At 49.8% G+C, this 17355-nt stretch overlaps 1 protein-coding gene across 3 annotated transcripts in view; it reads right to left on the minus strand.

The window, feature by feature from the left end:
• mansc1 (MANSC domain containing 1) overlaps window positions 1-14333 on the minus strand; it is a 31955-nt gene extending 17622 nt beyond the window's left edge. For 2 of the 3 annotated variants that reach the window (XM_031898571.1, XM_031898569.1), the window contains exon 1: window positions 14234-14333. The gene's annotated coding sequence lies outside the window, so the exon portion shown is untranslated. The remainder of the gene's footprint in view (window positions 1-14233) is intronic. The other variant, XM_031898570.1, reaches the window with a different exon arrangement.
• Window positions 14334-17355: the final 3022 nt, after the last annotated feature.

Below are 17355 nucleotides of genomic sequence, written 5' to 3' on the forward strand. Positions count from 1 at the left end.
CATACTGAGGCATACTGAAAGCCTACTGTCCATAGTGTGCGTGAATGTGATAGAGACCTTAGATTGTAAGCTCCTCTAGGGCAGGGGCTGATGGGAATGGGATAGGGACCTTAGATTGTAAGCTCACTGGGGCAGGGGCTGATGGGAATGGGATAGGGACCTTAGATTGTAAGCTCACTGGGGCAGGGACTGATGGGAATGGGATAAGGACCTTAGATTGTAAGCTCACTGGAGCAGGGGCTGATGTGAATGGGATAGAGACCTTAGACTGTAAGCTCACTGGGGCAGGGACTGATGGGAATGGGATAGGGACCTTAGATTGTAAGCTCACTGGGGCAGGGACTGATGGGATAGGGACCTTAGATTGTAAGCTCCTCTAGGGCAGGGACTGATGGGAATGGGATAGGGACCTTAGATTGTAAGCTCACTGGGGCAGGGACTGATGGGAATGGGATAGGGACCTTTGATTGTAAGCTCACTGGGGCAGGGACTGATGGGAATGGGATAGGGACCTTAGATTGTAAGCTCACTGGGGCAGGGACTGATGGGAATGTGATAGGGACCTTAGATTGTAAGCTCACTGGGGCAGGGGCTGATGGGAATGGGATAGGGACCTTAGATTGTAAGTTCACTGGGGAAGGGCCTGATGGGAATGTGATAGGGACCTTAGATTGTAAGCTCACTGGGGCAGGGGCTGATGGGAATGTGATAGGGACCTTAGATTGTAAGCTCACTGGGGCAGGGGCTGATGGGAATGTGATAGGGACCTTAGATTGTAAGCTCACTGGGGCAGGGACTGATGGGAATGTGATAGGGACCTTAGATTGTAAGCTCACTGGGGCAGGGACTGATGGGAATGTGATAGGGACCTTAGATTGTAAGCTCACTGGGGCAGGGACTGATGGGAATGTGATAGGGATCTTAAATTGTAAGCTCACTGGGGCAGGGACTGATGGGAATGGGATAGGGACCTTAGATTGTAAGCTCACTGGGGCAGGGACTGATGGGAATGGGATAGGGATCTTAAATTGTAAGCTCACTGGGGCAGGGACTGATGGGAATGTGATAGGGACCTTAGATTGTAAGCTCACTGGGGCAGGGACTGATGGGAATGTGATAGGGATCTTAAATTGTAAGCTCACTGGGGCAGGGACTGATGGGAATGGGATAGGGACCATAGACTGTAAGCTCCACTGGGGAAGTGACTAATGGGAATGTGATAGGGACCTTAGATTGTAAGCTTTTCGGGGCAGGGGCTGATGTGAATGATGTATACTCTCTGTATACATCTGAGCTTCACTCCATTTTGAAAATGGCGGGAAAAATGTCCTTTAAAAGACAGTTTTCTTTCCCCAAAAATGGGAAAATGGCGGTTGAGTTGGAATTTAGGCGGATTTCTGTGAGAAAGTGTTTTCCCACCACTTTTACTGCAAAAAAGGCCTCTCTCCCCTCTGTGACTCCCCCCCCAGAGAATGTTGCTAAATGGAGGATTCATTCCCCCCTACTATAACAGCCCCCCTAGTTATATAGGGCTTGGGGCAAGCAGCAGGCTCTAACCCTGAGTGTTTCAGGCAGTCGGTTAGGATACACCAACCGCCAATATGCAGAAGACAAGATTACGAAAAACCATGTTACAAGTGGGAGGAAGTATAGCGAAGTGGTAGGGAGCCGGCTTTACATCGCCAGGTCTGGAGTTCGATTCTGGCCAGGGAGCCCGTCCATCAAAATAGAATTGGGTCTCATAGCTGATGCCTAGGTACATATATGTATCAGAATTGGTATCACAATTGAGCCCCATTGATGGAAGCAGAGGCACCAGGCCAGGGAATTGATCTGAAGGACCATTGATGTGAGGCCCAACCCGCGCCACTGGCATACCGGCCTCCCCCTTTTGTATTTTCAAGGGCAGCTCATGATTTATGATGCCAGCTATTAAACTGTCCCTGTCACAGTGTCTATGGCAGCTGGAAGCAACTGTCACAGGAAAAATCCCATTTCTTATCACTGGCAATAAGAAGCCAATTGATAGGTGAGCTGAGCTACAGCGCAGGGCCAATGGGAATCCCAAGCCAAAATCAGCAAGTGCATTTTAGGGTCATTTCTGGAAATCTGATAAGGATACATGGAAATAATCATAGAACAGAAGAATCTACACTGGGGAGCTGATAGGGGAGTAATGGAGATATTTTCTGAGCAGCATAAGAGGCCCCAGCTGGTATATAATACAGGAGATATCCTCTGAGCGCTGTTACCCCCTGCTGGTATATGGTACAGGAGATTCACCCTACTTCTATGCATTATCAGTAACCCTTCAGCCAGTATAGAGTTCAGCCCCCCCAGCCCAATAAATAGTGACTGTCTGTGGCACCTTACAGCCCCCCCTGGCATTCCCAGTACCCAGAGGCACAAACAGCCCCCCCAGCCCAATAAATAGTGACTGTCTGTGGCACCTTACAGCCCCCCCTGGCATTCCCAGTACCCAGAGGCACAAACAGCCCCCCCAGCCCAATAAATAGTGACTGTCTGTGGCACCTTACAGCCTCCCTGGCATTCCCAGTACCCAGAGGCACAAACAGCCCCCCCAGCCCAATAAATACTGACTGTCTGTGGCACCTTACAGCCCCCCTGGCATTCCCAGCACCCAGAGGCACAAACAGCCCCCCCAGCCCAATAAATAGTGACTGTCTGTGGCACCTTACAGCCCCCCTGGCATTCCCAGTACCCAGAGGCACAAACAGCCCCCCCAGCCCAATAAATAGTGACTTTCTGTGGCACCTTACAGCCCGCCTGGCATTCCCAGTACCCAGAGGCACAAACAGCCCCCCCAGCCCAATAAATAGTGAGTGTCTGTGGCACCTTACAGCCCCCTGGCATTCCCAGTACCCAGAGGCACAAACAGCCCCCCCAGCCCAATAAATAGTGACTTTCTGTTAGTGCTGGGCGGTATACCGGTAAAAACCGATCACCGGTTTTTTTTTTGAAACCGATATGAATTTTCTACATACCGGTGTGCTGAATACTTCCGGGTGCGCGCGTGACGTCAGCGCGCACACTCTACAAAAGCGCCATCGCTAGGACGCATTCAGAGTCGGATACCAATGTGAGCTGTCGGGGGGTGCCTGGCCAGTAATTATATTTTATGTGAAGGGGATGGGGTTGTGTTTGGGGTGGGGGTGGGTGGGTTATACTTATGTGAAGGGGATGGGGTTGTGTTTGGGGGGGGGTGGGGTGGGGTGTTATATTTATGTGAAGGGGATAGGGGGGTGTTTGGGGTGGGGTGGGGGGATGTGTGCGGATGGGGGGGTGTTTGGGGTGGGGGGGTGTGTGCGGATGGGGGGTGTTTGGGGTGGGGAGGGGTGTACGGGTGGGGGGGTGCGTGCGGATGGGGGGGTGTTTGGGGTGGGGGGGTGCGTGCGGATGGGGGGGTGCGTGCGGATGGGGGGGTGGGGGGGTTGCGTGCGGATGGGGGGGTGGGGGGGTTGCGTGCGGATGGGGGGGTGTTTGGGGTGGCGGGGGGGGTGCGGGTGGCGGGTGTTTGGGGTGGTCACCTAATCATGCATGGGGAAAAAAAAATACCGTCAAATACCGTGATACCGATAAAATTTTGAAAAATACCGTGATATAAATTTTTGGTCATACCGCCCAGCACTACTTTCTGTGGCACCTTACAGCCCCCCCGGCATTCCCAGTACCCAGAGGCACAAACAGCCCCCCCCCAGCCCAATAAATAGTGACTGTCTGTGGCACCTTACAGCCCCCCCCCCGTCATTCCAAGGACCCAGAGGCACAAACAGCCCCCCAAGCCCAAAAAAAGTGACTGTCTGTAGCACCTTACAGCCCCCCTGGCATTCCCAGTACCCAGAGGCACAAACAGCCCCCCCAGCCCAATAAATAGTGACTGTCTGTGGCACCTTACAGCCCCCCCGGCATTCCCAGTACCCAGAGGCACAAACAGCCCCCACCAGCCCAATAAATAGTGAGTGTCTGCGGCACCTTACAGCCCCCCTGGCATTCGCAGTACCCAGAGGCACAAACAGCCCCCCCCAGCCCAATAAATAGTGACTGTCTGTGGCACCTTACAGCCCCCCTGGCATTCCCAGTACCCAGAGGCACAAACAGCCCCCCCAGCCCCATAAATAGTCTGTCTACAGATCCACACGTTACCAGTCCAGGTCTGCCTGTGGGCCCCATGGGAAGGCAAGCACAGGTGCAGCCACAACACCTGCCCCTACAGAAGTTCTGCCAATGCATAGTAAGAAATACGAATTGCAGGCAGGGGCATTAGAAATAGCTCCTCCACCCAAAACCTATTTTCTTTTGCACAACAAATTTAATTTATTCATTAAAAATGTGCAATGGTTTTACAGTTTTCTGTAAAAGTAATAAAAGCATACTGAGGCATACTGAAAGCCTACTGTCCATAGTGTGCGTGAATGTGATAGAGACCTTAGATTGTAAGCTCCTCTAGGGCAGGGACTGATGGGAATGGGATAGGGACCTTAGATTGTAAGCTCACTGGGGCAGGGGCTGATGGGAATGGGATGGGGACCTTAGATTGTAAGCTCACTGGGGCAGGGACTGATGGGAATGGGATAGGGACCTTAGATTGTAAGCTCCTCTAGGGCAGGGACTGATAGGAATGGGATAGGGACCTTAGATTGTAAGCTCACTGGGGCAGGGACTGATGGGAATGGGATAGGGACCTTAGATTGTAAGCTCACTGGGGCAGGGACTGATGGGAATGTGATAGGGACCTTAGATTGTAAGCTCACTGGGGCAGGGACTGATGGGAATGTGATAGAGACCTTAGATTGTAAGCTCCTCTAGGGCAGGGACTGATGGGAATGGGATAGGGACCTTAGATTGTAAGCTCACTGGGGCAGGGACTGATGGGAATGGGATAGGGACCTTAGATTGTAAGCTCCTCTAGGGCAGGGACTGATGGGATAGGGACCTTAGATTGTAAGCTCACTGGGGCAGGGACTGATGGGAATGGGATAGGGACCTTAGATTGTAAGCTCACTGGGGCAGGGACTGATGGGAATGGGATAGGGACCTTTGATTGTAAGCTCACTGGGGCAGGGACTGATGGGAATGGGATAGGGACCTTAGATTGTAAGCTCACTGGGGCAGGGGCTGATGGGAATGGGATAGGGACCTTAGATTGTAAGCTCACTGGGGCAGGGACTGATGGGAATGTGATAGGGACCTTAGATTGTAAGCTCACTGGGGCAGGGGCTGATGGGAATGTGATAGGGACCTTAGATTGTAAGCTCACTGGGGCAGGGGCTGATGGGAATGTGATAGGGACCATAGACTGTAAGCTCCACTGGGGAAGTGACTAATGGGAATGTGATAGGGACCTTAGATTGTAAGCTTTTCGGGGCAGGGGCTGATGTGAATGATGTATACTCTCTGTATACATCTGAGCTTCACTCCATTTTGAAAATGGCGGGGAAAATGTCCTTTAAAAGACAGTTTTCTTTCCCCAAAAATGGGAAAATGGCGGTTGAGTTGGAATTTAGGCGGATTTCTGTGAGAAAGTTTTTTCCCGCCACTTTTACTGCAAAAAAGGCCTCTCTCCCCTCTGTGACTCCCCCCCAGAGAATGTTGCTAAATGGAGGATTCATTCCCCCCTACTATAACAGCCCCCCTAGTTATATAGGGCTTGGGGCAAGCAGCAGGCTCTAACCCTGAGTGTTTCAGGCAGTCGGTTAGGATACACCAACCGCCAATATGCAGAAGACAAGATTACCAAAAACCATGTTACAAGTGGGAGGAAGTATAGCGAAGTGGTAGGGAGCCGGCTTTACATCGCCAGGTCTGGAGTTCGATTCTGGCCAGGGAGCCCGTCCATCAAAATAGAATTGGGTCTCATAGCTGATGCCTAGGTACATATATGTATCAGAATTGGTATCACAATTGAGCCCCATTGATGGAAGCAGAGGCACCAGGCCAGGGAATTGATCTGAAGGACCATTGATGTGAGGCCCAACCCGCGCCACTGGCATACCGGCCTCCCCCTTTTGTATTTTCAAGGGCAGCTCATGATTTATGATGCCAGCTATTAAACTGTCCCTGTCACAGTGTCTATGGCAGCTGGAAGCAACTGTCACAGGAAAAATCCCATTTCTTATCACTGGCAATAAGAAGCCAATTGATAGGTGAGCTGAGCTACAGCGCAGGGCCAATGGGAATTCCAAGCCAAAATCAGCAAGTGCATTTTAGGGTCATTTCTGGAAATCTGATAAGGATACATGGAAATAATCATAAAACAGAAGAATCTACACTGGGGAGCTGATAGGGGAGTAATGGAGATATTTTCTGAGCAGTATAAGAGGGCCCAGCTGGTATATAATACAGGAGATATCCTCTGAGCGCTGTTACCCCCTGCTGGTATATGGTACAGGAGATTCACCCTACTTCTATGCATTATCAGTAACCCTTCAGCCAGTATAGAGTTCAGCCCCCCCAGCCCAATAAATAGTGACTGTCTGTGGCACCTTACAGCCCCCCTGGCATTCCCAGTACCCAGAGGCAGAAACAGCCCCCCCAGCCCAATAAATAGTGACTGTCTGTGGCACCTTACAGCCCCCCTGGCATTCCCAGTACCCAGAGGCACAAACAGCCCCCCCAGCCCAATAAATAGTGACTTTCTGTGGCACCTTACAGCCCCCCTGGCATTCCCACTACCCAGAGGCACAAACAGCCCCCCCCCCAGCCCAATAAATAGTGACTGTCTGTGGCACCTTACAGCCCCCCTGGCATTCCCACTACCCAGAGGCACAAACAGCCCCCCCAGCCCAATAAATAGTGACTGTCTGTGGCACCTTACAGCCCCCCCCCCCCGTCATTCCAAGGACCCAGAGGCACAAACAGCCCCCCAAGCCCAAAAAAAGTGACTGTCTGTGGCACCTTACAGCCCCCCTGGCATTCCCAGTACCCAGAGGCACAAACAGCCCCCCCAGCCCAATAAATAGTGACTGTCTGTGGCACCTTACAGCCCCCCCCGGCATTCCCAGTACCCAGAGGCACAAACAGCCCCCCAGCCCAATAAATAGTGACTGTCTGTGGCACCTTACAGCCCCCCCCCCCCCCGTCATTCCAAGGACCCAGAGGCACAAACAGCCCCCCCAGCCCAATAAATAGTGACTTTCTGTGGCACCTTAGAACCCCCCCGGCATTCCCAGTACCCAGAGGCACAAACAGCCCCCCAGTCCAATAAATAGTGACTTTCTGTGGCACCTTACAGCCCCCCCGGCATTCCCAGTACCCAGAGGCACAAACATCCCCCCCCAGCCCAATAAATAGTGACTTTCTGTGGCACCTTACAGCCCCCCTGGCATTCCCAGTACCCAGAGGCACAAACAGCCCCCCCCAGCCCAATAAACAGTGACTGTCTGTGGCACCTTACAGCCCCCCTGGCATTCCCAGTACCCAGAGGCACAAACAGCCCCCCAGCCCAATAAATAGTGACTGTCTGTGGCACCTTACAGCCCCCCTGGCATTCCCAGTACCCAGAGGCACAAACAGCCCCCCCAGCCCCATAAATAGTCTGTCTACAGATCCACACGTTACCAGTCCAGGTCTGCCTGTGGGCCCCATGGGAAGGCAAGCACAGGTGCAGCCACAACACCTGCCCCTACAGAAGTTCTGCCAATGCATAGTAAGAAATACGAATTGCAGGCAGGGGCATTAGAAATAGCTCCTCCACCCAAAACCTATTTTTTTTTTGCACAACAAATTTAATTTATTCATTAAAAATGTGCAATGGTTTTACAGTTTTCTGTAAAAGTAATAAAAGCATACTGAGGCATACTGAAAGCCTACTGTCCATAGTGTGCGTGAATGTGATAGAGAACTTAGATTGTAAGCTCCTCTAGGGCAGGGACTGATGGGAATGTGATAGGGACCTTAGATTGTAAGCTCACTGGGGCAGGGACTGATGGGAATGTGATAGAGACCTTAGATTGTAAGCTCCTCTAGGGCAGGGACTGATGGGAATGGGATAGGGACCTTAGATTGTAAGCTCACTGGGGCAGGGACTGATGGGAATGGGATAGGGACCTTAGATTGTAAGCTCCTCTAGGGCAGGGACTGATGGGATAGGGACCTTAGATTGTAAGCTCACTGGGGCAGGGACTGATGGGAATGGGATAGGGACCTTAGATTGTAAGCTCACTGGGGCAGGGACTGATGGGAATGGGATAGGGACCTTTGATTGTAAGCTCACTGGGGCAGGGACTGATGGGAATGGGATAGGGACCTTAGATTGTAAGCTCACTGGGGCAGGGGCTGATGGGAATGGGATAGGGACCTTAGATTGTAAGCTCACTGGGCAGGGACTGATGGGAATGTGATAGAGACCTTAGATTGTAAGCTCACTGGGGCAGGGACTGATGGGAATGTGATAGAGACCTTAGATTGTAAGCTCCTCTAGGGCAGGGACTGATGGGAATGGGATAGGGACCTTAGATTGTAAGCTCACTGGGGCAGGGACTGATGGGAATGGGATAGGGACCTTAGATTGTAAGCTCACTGGGGCAGGGACTGATGGGAATGTGATAGGGACCTTAGATTGTAAGCTCACTGGGGCAGGGACTGATGGGAATGTGATAGAGACCTTAGATTGTAAGCTCCTCTAGGGCAGGGACTGATGGGAATGGGATAGGGACCTTAGATTGTAAGCTCACTGGGGCAGGGACTGATGGGAATGGGATAGGGACCTTAGATTGTAAGCTCCTCTAGGGCAGGGACTGATGGGATAGGGACCTTAGATTGTAAGCTCACTGGGGCAGGGACTGATGGGAATGGGATAGGGACCTTAGATTGTAAGCTCACTGGGGCAGGGACTGATGGGAATGGGATAGGGACCTTTGATTGTAAGCTCACTGGGGCAGGGACTGATGGGAATGGGATAGGGACCTTAGATTGTAAGCTCACTGGGGCAGGGGCTGATGGGAATGGGATAGGGACCTTAGATTGTAAGCTCACTGGGGCAGGGACTGATGGGAATGTGATAGGGACCTTAGATTGTAAGCTCACTGGGGCAGGGGCTGATGGGAATGTGATAGGGACCTTAGATTGTAAGCTCACTGGGGCAGGGGCTGATGGGAATGTGATAGGGACCTTAGATTGTAAGCTCACTGGGGCAGGGGCTGATGGGAATGGGATAGGGACCATAGACTGTAAGCTCCACTGGGGAAGTGACTAATGGGAATGTGATAGGGACCTTAGATTGTAAGCTTTTCGGGGCAGGGGCTGATGTGAATGATGTATACTCTCTGTATACATCTGAGCTTCACTCCATTTTGAAAATGGCGGGGAAAATGTCCTTTAAAAGACAGTTTTCTTTCCCCAAAAATGGGAAAATGGCGGTTGAGTTGGAATTTAGGCGGATTTCTGTGAGAAAGTTTTTTCCCGCCACTTTTACTGCAAAAAAGGCCTCTCTCCCCTCTGTGACTCCCCCCCAGAGAATGTTGCTAAATGGAGGATTCATTCCCCCCTACTATAACAGCCCCCCTAGTTATATAGGGCTTGGGGCAAGCAGCAGGCTCTAACCCTGAGTGTTTCAGGCAGTCGGTTAGGATACACCAACCGCCAATATGCAGAAGACAAGATTACCAAAAACCATGTTACAAGTGGGAGGAAGTATAGCGAAGTGGTAGGGAGCCGGCTTTACATCGCCAGGTCTGGAGTTCGATTCTGGCCAGGGAGCCCGTCCATCAAAATAGAATTGGGTCTCATAGCTGATGCCTAGGTACATATATGTATCAGAATTGGTATCACAATTGAGCCCCATTGATGGAAGCAGAGGCACCAGGCCAGGGAATTGATCTGAAGGACCATTGATGTGAGGCCCAACCCGCGCCACTGGCATACCGGCCTCCCCCTTTTGTATTTTCAAGGGCAGCTCATGATTTATGATGCCAGCTATTAAACTGTCCCTGTCACAGTGTCTATGGCAGCTGGAAGCAACTGTCACAGGAAAAATCCCATTTCTTATCACTGGCAATAAGAAGCCAATTGATAGGTGAGCTGAGCTACAGCGCAGGGCCAATGGGAATTCCAAGCCAAAATCAGCAAGTGCATTTTAGGGTCATTTCTGGAAATCTGATAAGGATACATGGAAATAATCATAAAACAGAAGAATCTACACTGGGGAGCTGATAGGGGAGTAATGGAGATATTTTCTGAGCAGTATAAGAGGGCCCAGCTGGTATATAATACAGGAGATATCCTCTGAGCGCTGTTACCCCCTGCTGGTATATGGTACAGGAGATTCACCCTACTTCTATGCATTATCAGTAACCCTTCAGCCAGTATAGAGTTCAGCCCCCCCAGCCCAATAAATAGTGACTGTCTGTGGCACCTTACAGCCCCCCTGGCATTCCCAGTACCCAGAGGCACAAACAGCCCCCCCAGCCCAATAAATAGTGACTGTCTGTGGCACCTTACAGCCCCCCTGGCATTCCCAGTACCCAGAGGCACAAACAGCCCCCCCCAGCCCAATAAATAGTGACTGTCTGTGGCACCTTACAGCCCCCCTGGCATTCCCAGTACCCAGAGGCACAAACAGCCCCCCCAGCCCAATAAATAATGACTGTCTGTGGCACCTTACAGCCCCCCTGGCATTCCCAGTACCCAGAGGCACAAACAGCCCCCCCCAGCCCAATAAATAGTGACTGTCTGTGGCACCTTACAGCCCCCCTGGCATTCCCAGTACCCAGAGGCACAAACAGCCCCCCCCCCAGCCCCATAAATAGTGACTGTCTGTGGCACCTTACAGCCCCCCCGGCATTCCCAGTACCCAGAGGCACAAACAGCCCCCCCAGCCCAATAAATAGTGACTGTCTGTGGCACCTTACAGCCCCCCCGGCATTCCCAGTACCCAGAGGCACAAACAGCCCCCCCAGCCCAATAAATAGTGACTGTCTGTGGCACCTTACAGCCCCCCTGGCATTCCCAGTACCCAGAGGCACAAACAGCCCCCCCAGCCCAATAAATAGTGACTGTCTGTGGCACCTTACAGCCCCCCTGGCATTCCCAGTACCCAGAGGCACAAACAGCCCCCCCAGCCCAATAGTGACTGTCTGTGGCACCTTACAGCCCCCCCGGCATTCCCAGTACCCAGAGGTACAAACAGCCCCCCCCCAGCCCAATAAATAGTGAGTGTCTGTGGCACCTTACAGCCCCCCCTGGCATTCCCAGTACCCAGAGGCACAAACAGCCCCCCCAGCCCAATAAATAGTGACTGTCTGTGGCACCTTACAGCCCCCCTGGCATTCCCAGTACCCAGAGGCACAAACAGCCCCCCCAGCCCAATAAATAGTGACTGTCTGTGGCACCTTACAGCCCCCCTGGCATTCCCAGTACCCAGAGGCACAAACAGCCCCCCCAGCCCAATAAATAATGACTGTCTGTGGCACCTTACAGCCCCCCTGGCATTCCCAGTACCCAGAGGCACAAACAGCCCCCCCCAGCCCAATAAATAGTGACTGTCTGTGGCACCTTACAGCCCCCCTGGCATTCCCAGTACCCAGAGGCACAAACAGCCCCCCCCCCAGCCCCATAAATAGTGACTGTCTGTGGCACCTTACAGCCCCCCCGGCATTCCCAGTACCCAGAGGCACAAACAGCCCCCCCAGCCCAATAAATAGTGACTGTCTGTGGCACCTTACAGCCCCCCCGGCATTCCCAGTACCCAGAGGCACAAACAGCCCCCCCAGCCCAATAAATAGTGACTGTCTGTGGCACCTTACAGCCCCCCTGGCATTCCCAGTACCCAGAGGCACAAACAGCCCCCCCAGCCCAATAAATAGTGACTGTCTGTGGCACCTTACAGCCCCCCTGGCATTCCCAGTACCCAGAGGCACAAACAGCCCCCCCAGCCCAATAGTGACTGTCTGTGGCACCTTACAGCCCCCCCGGCATTCCCAGTACCCAGAGGTACAAACAGCCCCCCCCCAGCCCAATAAATAGTGAGTGTCTGTGGCACCTTACAGCCCCCCTGGCATTCCCAGTACCCAGAGGCACAAACAGCCCCCCCAGCCCAATAGTGACTGTCTGTGGCACCTTACAGCCCCCCTGGCATTCCCAGTACCCAGAGGCACAAACAGCCCCCCCAGCCCCATAAATAGTCTGTCTACAGATCCACACGTTACCAGTCCAGGTCTGCCTGTGGGCCCCATGGGAAGGCAAGCACAGGTGCAGCCACAACACCTGCCCCTACAGAAGTTCTGCCAATGCATAGTAAGAAATACGAATTGCAGGCAGGGGCATTAGAAATAGCTCCTCCACCCAAAACCTATTTTTTTTTGCACAACAAATTTAATTTATTCATTAAAAATTTGCAATGGTTTTACAGTTTTCTGTAAAAGTAATAAAAGCATACTGAGGCATACTGAAAGCCTACTGTCCATAGTGTGCGTGAATGTGATAGAGACCTTAGATTGTAAGCTCCTCTAGGGCAGGGACTGATGGGAATGGGATAGGGACCTTAGATTGTAAGCTCACTGGGGCAGGGACTGATGGGAATGTGATAGGGACCTTAGATTGTAAGCTCACTGGGGCAGGGACTCATGGGAATGTGATAGGGACCTTAGATTGTAAGCTCACTGGGGCAGGGACTGATGGGAATGGGATAGGGACCTTAGATTGTAAGCTCCTCTAGGGCAGGGGCTGATGGGAATGTGATAGGGACCTTAGATTGTAAGCTCCTCTAGGGCAGGGACTGATGGGAATGGGATAGGGACCTTAGATTGTAAGCTCACTGGGGCAGGGACTGATGGGAATGGGATAGGGACCTTCGATTGTAAGCTCCTCTAGGGCAGGGGCTGATGGGAATGTGATAGGGACCTTAGATTGTAAGCTCCTCTAGGGCAGGGACTGATGGGAATGGGATAGGGACCTTAGATTGTAAGCTCACTGGGGCAGGGACTGATGGGAATGGGATAGGGACCTTAGATTGTAAGCTCCTCTAGGGCAGGGGCTGATGGGAATGTGATAGGGACCTTAGATTGTAAGCTCACTGGGGCAGGGGCTGATGGGAATGTGATAGGGACTTTAGATTGGAAGCTCACTGGGGCAGGGCCTGATGGGAATGGGATAAGGACCTTAGATTGTAAGCTCACTGGGGCAGGGGCTGATGGGAATGTGATAGGGACCTTAGATTGTAAGCTCACTGGGGCAGGGGCTGATGTGAATGGGATAGAGACCTTAGATTGTAAGCTCACTGGGGCAGGGCCTGATGGGAATGGGATAAGGACCTTAGGTTGTAAGCTCACTGGGGCAGGGCCTGATGGCAATGGGATAAGGACCTTAGATTGTAAGCTCACTGGGGCAGGGGCTGATGGGAATGGGATAGGGACCTTAGATTGTAAGCTCACTGGGGCAGGGACTGATGGGAATGGGATAGGAACCTTAGATTGTAAGCTCACTGGGGCAGGGGCTGATGGGAATGTGATAAGGACCTTAGATTGTAAGCTCACTGGGGCAGGGACTGATGGGAATGGGATAGGGACCTTAGATTGTAAGCTCACTGGGGCAGGGACTGATGGGAATGTGATAGGGACATTAGATTGTAAGCTCACTGGGGCAGGGACTGATGGGAATGGGATAGGGACCTTAGATTGTAAGCTCACTGGGGCAGGGACTGATGGGAATGGGATAGGGCCCTTAGATTGTAAGCTCACTGGGGCAGGGACTGATGGGAATGTGATAGGGACCTTAGATTGTAAGCTCACTGGGGCAGGGTCTGATGGGAATGGGATAGGGACCTTAGATTGTAAGCTTTTCGGGGCAGGGGCTGATGTGAATGATGTATACTCTCTTTAAAGCCCTTCAGAATTTGTTTGTTGCCACTATATAAATAACAATAAATAATAAAAACAGTATGTGTTTATCTCTTTCTCTTCTCTGGTTCTGACTCATGAAACAATGTAGCAGCAGTTAGTACTTCTCCAGGTCTATCAGTTGGCTTCTGCTACACTGTTGCAGCCAAAACCGGGAATGCATAGAATATTAACAGCTAGGTGAATGCCAATTTGACGGATACCCAAATGGTAAAGTATATAACTACCAAAGTAAATAGGTGTGGGGCAAGTGAAGTAAGGTAAAACCAGACCTGACGAATTCTCTCTGATCCCCCAATTTGATTGGTTAGTATTTTAATGTATTGAGGGTACAATTTTAGAACTGAGAATTAAGAATGCCCATAATTAGCAGCACTAACCTGGTAAAGTTTGGTTTCCCAATAAGTCCAGCTGCGCGACCGGGATCCTATTCCCTCCTGCTACATGTGCCGCCTCTCCTGCATATCAGAAGCTTGTACTGAGCTTTGCTTGTAGCCCCACCCCTGGGTGAGCTCACTGTTTGGGAGGGGGAGAAAGAGAGCAGCATAATGAATCTCAATAGTAGGAGAGCCCCCCCCCAGCACACAAAAACTTATGTTACAAATGTACATAATAACAAAATGGCAATATATATCTAATGCCCCCTCTTTATAACTAACGTTTTTGCATGGAGGAGGACCCACCAGGTTATTAGCTGGTATACCATCAGGCCAGTGTAAGCTAATACTAGGTCTGGGATCCCTTATCCGGAAACCCGTTATCCAGAAAGCTCCGAATTATGGAAAGCCCATCTCCCATAGACTCCATTTTAATCAAATAATTCAGAATTTTAAAACTGATTTCCTTTTTCTGTGTAATAATAAAACAGTACCTGTACTTAATCCCAACTAAGATATAATTACCCCTTATTGGGGGCAGAACAGTCCTATTAGGTTTATTTAATGGTTAAATGATTCCCTTTTCTCTGTAATAATAAAACAGTACCTGTACTTGATCCCAACTAAGATATAATTACCCCTTATTGGGGCAGAACAGCCCTATTGGGTTTATTTCATGGTTAAATGATTCCCTTTTCTCTGTAATAATAAAACAGTACCTGTACTTGATCCCAACTAAGATATAATTACCCCTTATTGGGGCAGAACAGCCCTATTGGGTTTATTTAATGGTTAAATGATTCCCTTTTCTCTGTAATAATAAAACAGTACCTGTACTTGATCCCAACTAAGATATAATTACCCCTTATTGGGGGCAGAACAGCCCTATTGGGTTTATTTAATGGTTAAATGATTCCCTTTTCTCTGTAATAATAAAACAGTACCTGTACTTGATCCCAACTAAGATATAATTACCCCTTATTGGGGCAGAACAGCCCTATTGGGTTTATTTAATGGTTAAATGATTCCCTTTTCTCTGTAATAATAAAACAGTACCTGTACTTGATCCCAACTAAGATATAATTACTCCTTATTGGGGGCAGAACAGCCCTATTGGGTTTATTTCATGGTTAAATGATTTTTAGCAGACTCAAGATATGGAGATCCAAATTACAGAAAGACCCCTTATCTGGAAAATCCCAGGTCCCGAGCATTCTGGATAACAGGTCCCATACCTGTATATGAAATATCCAAAACGGACATATATATGGGTATTAGGAATCCCTTCCCAAACTGAGAGTCCTTATATACCATGTGCCACTTTGTGGTATAATCCCTTATCATTTGTACAAACACAAATTTCTACCTTTTGCTTTTCAAAGGCTTTTAAGCCTTTGAAAAGCAAAAATTAGAAATTTGTTTGTACAAATGATGGTGTAAAGGGGCAGAGACGTACATTTAAATGACTGATTCAATGGGTGTTTTTTTTCCATGTGGGAATAGAGAAGAGACAGAGCCAGTCTGGCTGCTGCATGCAATCTGATGATATCAGCAGTTTTGTACCCTGAAGCAATACCTGCTCAGCTGGGTGTTGGGATATCAATTGAAATGCATGGAAATGAAGGTGTTTTAGAAAAAAAAAAAACAAATACATTGCAACTAGTTCTAAGCTGAACAAAATAAAGGAGCTTTCCTAAGGATATTAGCAGTCACTGAGGGGTTCTGTGCCCCCCATATAAAGGCACAAGGCTGTAGGCTGAGTTATACAGGGAACTCTGAGTATCACTCATGTATTATAAGGGATACTGTACCCCCTACTGTAAATGATAAGGATATTAGCAGTCACTGAGGGGTTCTGTGCCCATATAAAGGCACAAGGCTGCAGGCTGAGTTATACAGGGAACTGAGTATCACTCATGTATTATAAGGGATAATGTACCCCCTACTGTAAATGATAAGGATATTAGCAGTCACTGAGGGGTTCTGTGCCCCCCATATAAAGGCACAAGGCTGCAGGCTGAGTTATACAGGGAACTCTGAGTATCACTCATGTATTATAAGGGATAATGTACCCCCTACTGTAAATGATAAGGATATTAGCAGTCACTGAGGGGTTCTGTGCCCATATAAAGGCACAAGGCTGCAGGCTGAGTTATACAGGGAACTCTGAGTATCACTCATGTATTATAAGGGATAATGTACCCCCTACTGTAAATGATAAGGATATTAGCAGTCACTGAGGGGTTCTGTGCCCATATAAAGGCACAAGGCTGCAGGCTGAGTTATACAGGGAACTCTGAGTATCACTCATGTATTATAAGGGATAATGTACCCCCTACTGTAAATGATAAGGATATTAGCAGTCACTGAGGGGTTCTGTGCCCATATAAAGGCACAAGGCTGCAGGCTGAGTTATACAGGGAACTCTGAGTATCACTCATGTATTATAAGGGATAATGTACCCCCTACTGGAAATGATAAGGATATTAGCAGTCACTGAGGGGTTCTGTGCCCCCCATATAAAGGCACAAGGCTGCAGGCTGAGTTATACAGGGAACTCTGAGTATCACTCATGTATTATAAGGGATAATGTACCCCCTACTGTAAATGATAAGGATATTAGCAGTCACTGAGGGGTTCTGTGCCCATATAAAGGCACAAGGCTGCAGGCTGAGTTATACAGGGAACTCTGAGTATCACTCATGTATTATAAGGGATAATGTACCCCCTACTGTAAATGATAAGGATATTAGCAGTCACTGAGGGGTTCTGTGCCCATATAAAGGCACAAGGCTGCAGGCTGAGTTATACAGGGAACTCTGAGTATCACTCATGTATTATAAGGGATAATGTACCCCCTACTGTAAATGATAAGGATATTAGCAGTCACTGAGGGGTTCTGTGCCCATATAAAGGCACAAGGCTGCAGGCTGAGTTATACAGGGAACTCTGAGTATCACTCATGTATTATAAGGGATAATGTACCCCCTACTGGAAATGATAAGGATATTAGCAGTCACTGAGGGGTTCTGTGCCCCCCATATAAAGGCACAAGGCTGCAGGCTGAGTTATACAGGGAACTCTGAGTATCACTCATGTATTATAAGGGATAATGTACCCCCTAC

The sequence above is a fragment of the Xenopus tropicalis genome, chromosome 3 (assembly GCF_000004195.4).
Source record: "Xenopus tropicalis strain Nigerian chromosome 3, UCB_Xtro_10.0, whole genome shotgun sequence".
In the NCBI taxonomy this organism is placed as follows: domain Eukaryota; kingdom Metazoa; phylum Chordata; class Amphibia; order Anura; family Pipidae; genus Xenopus; species Xenopus tropicalis.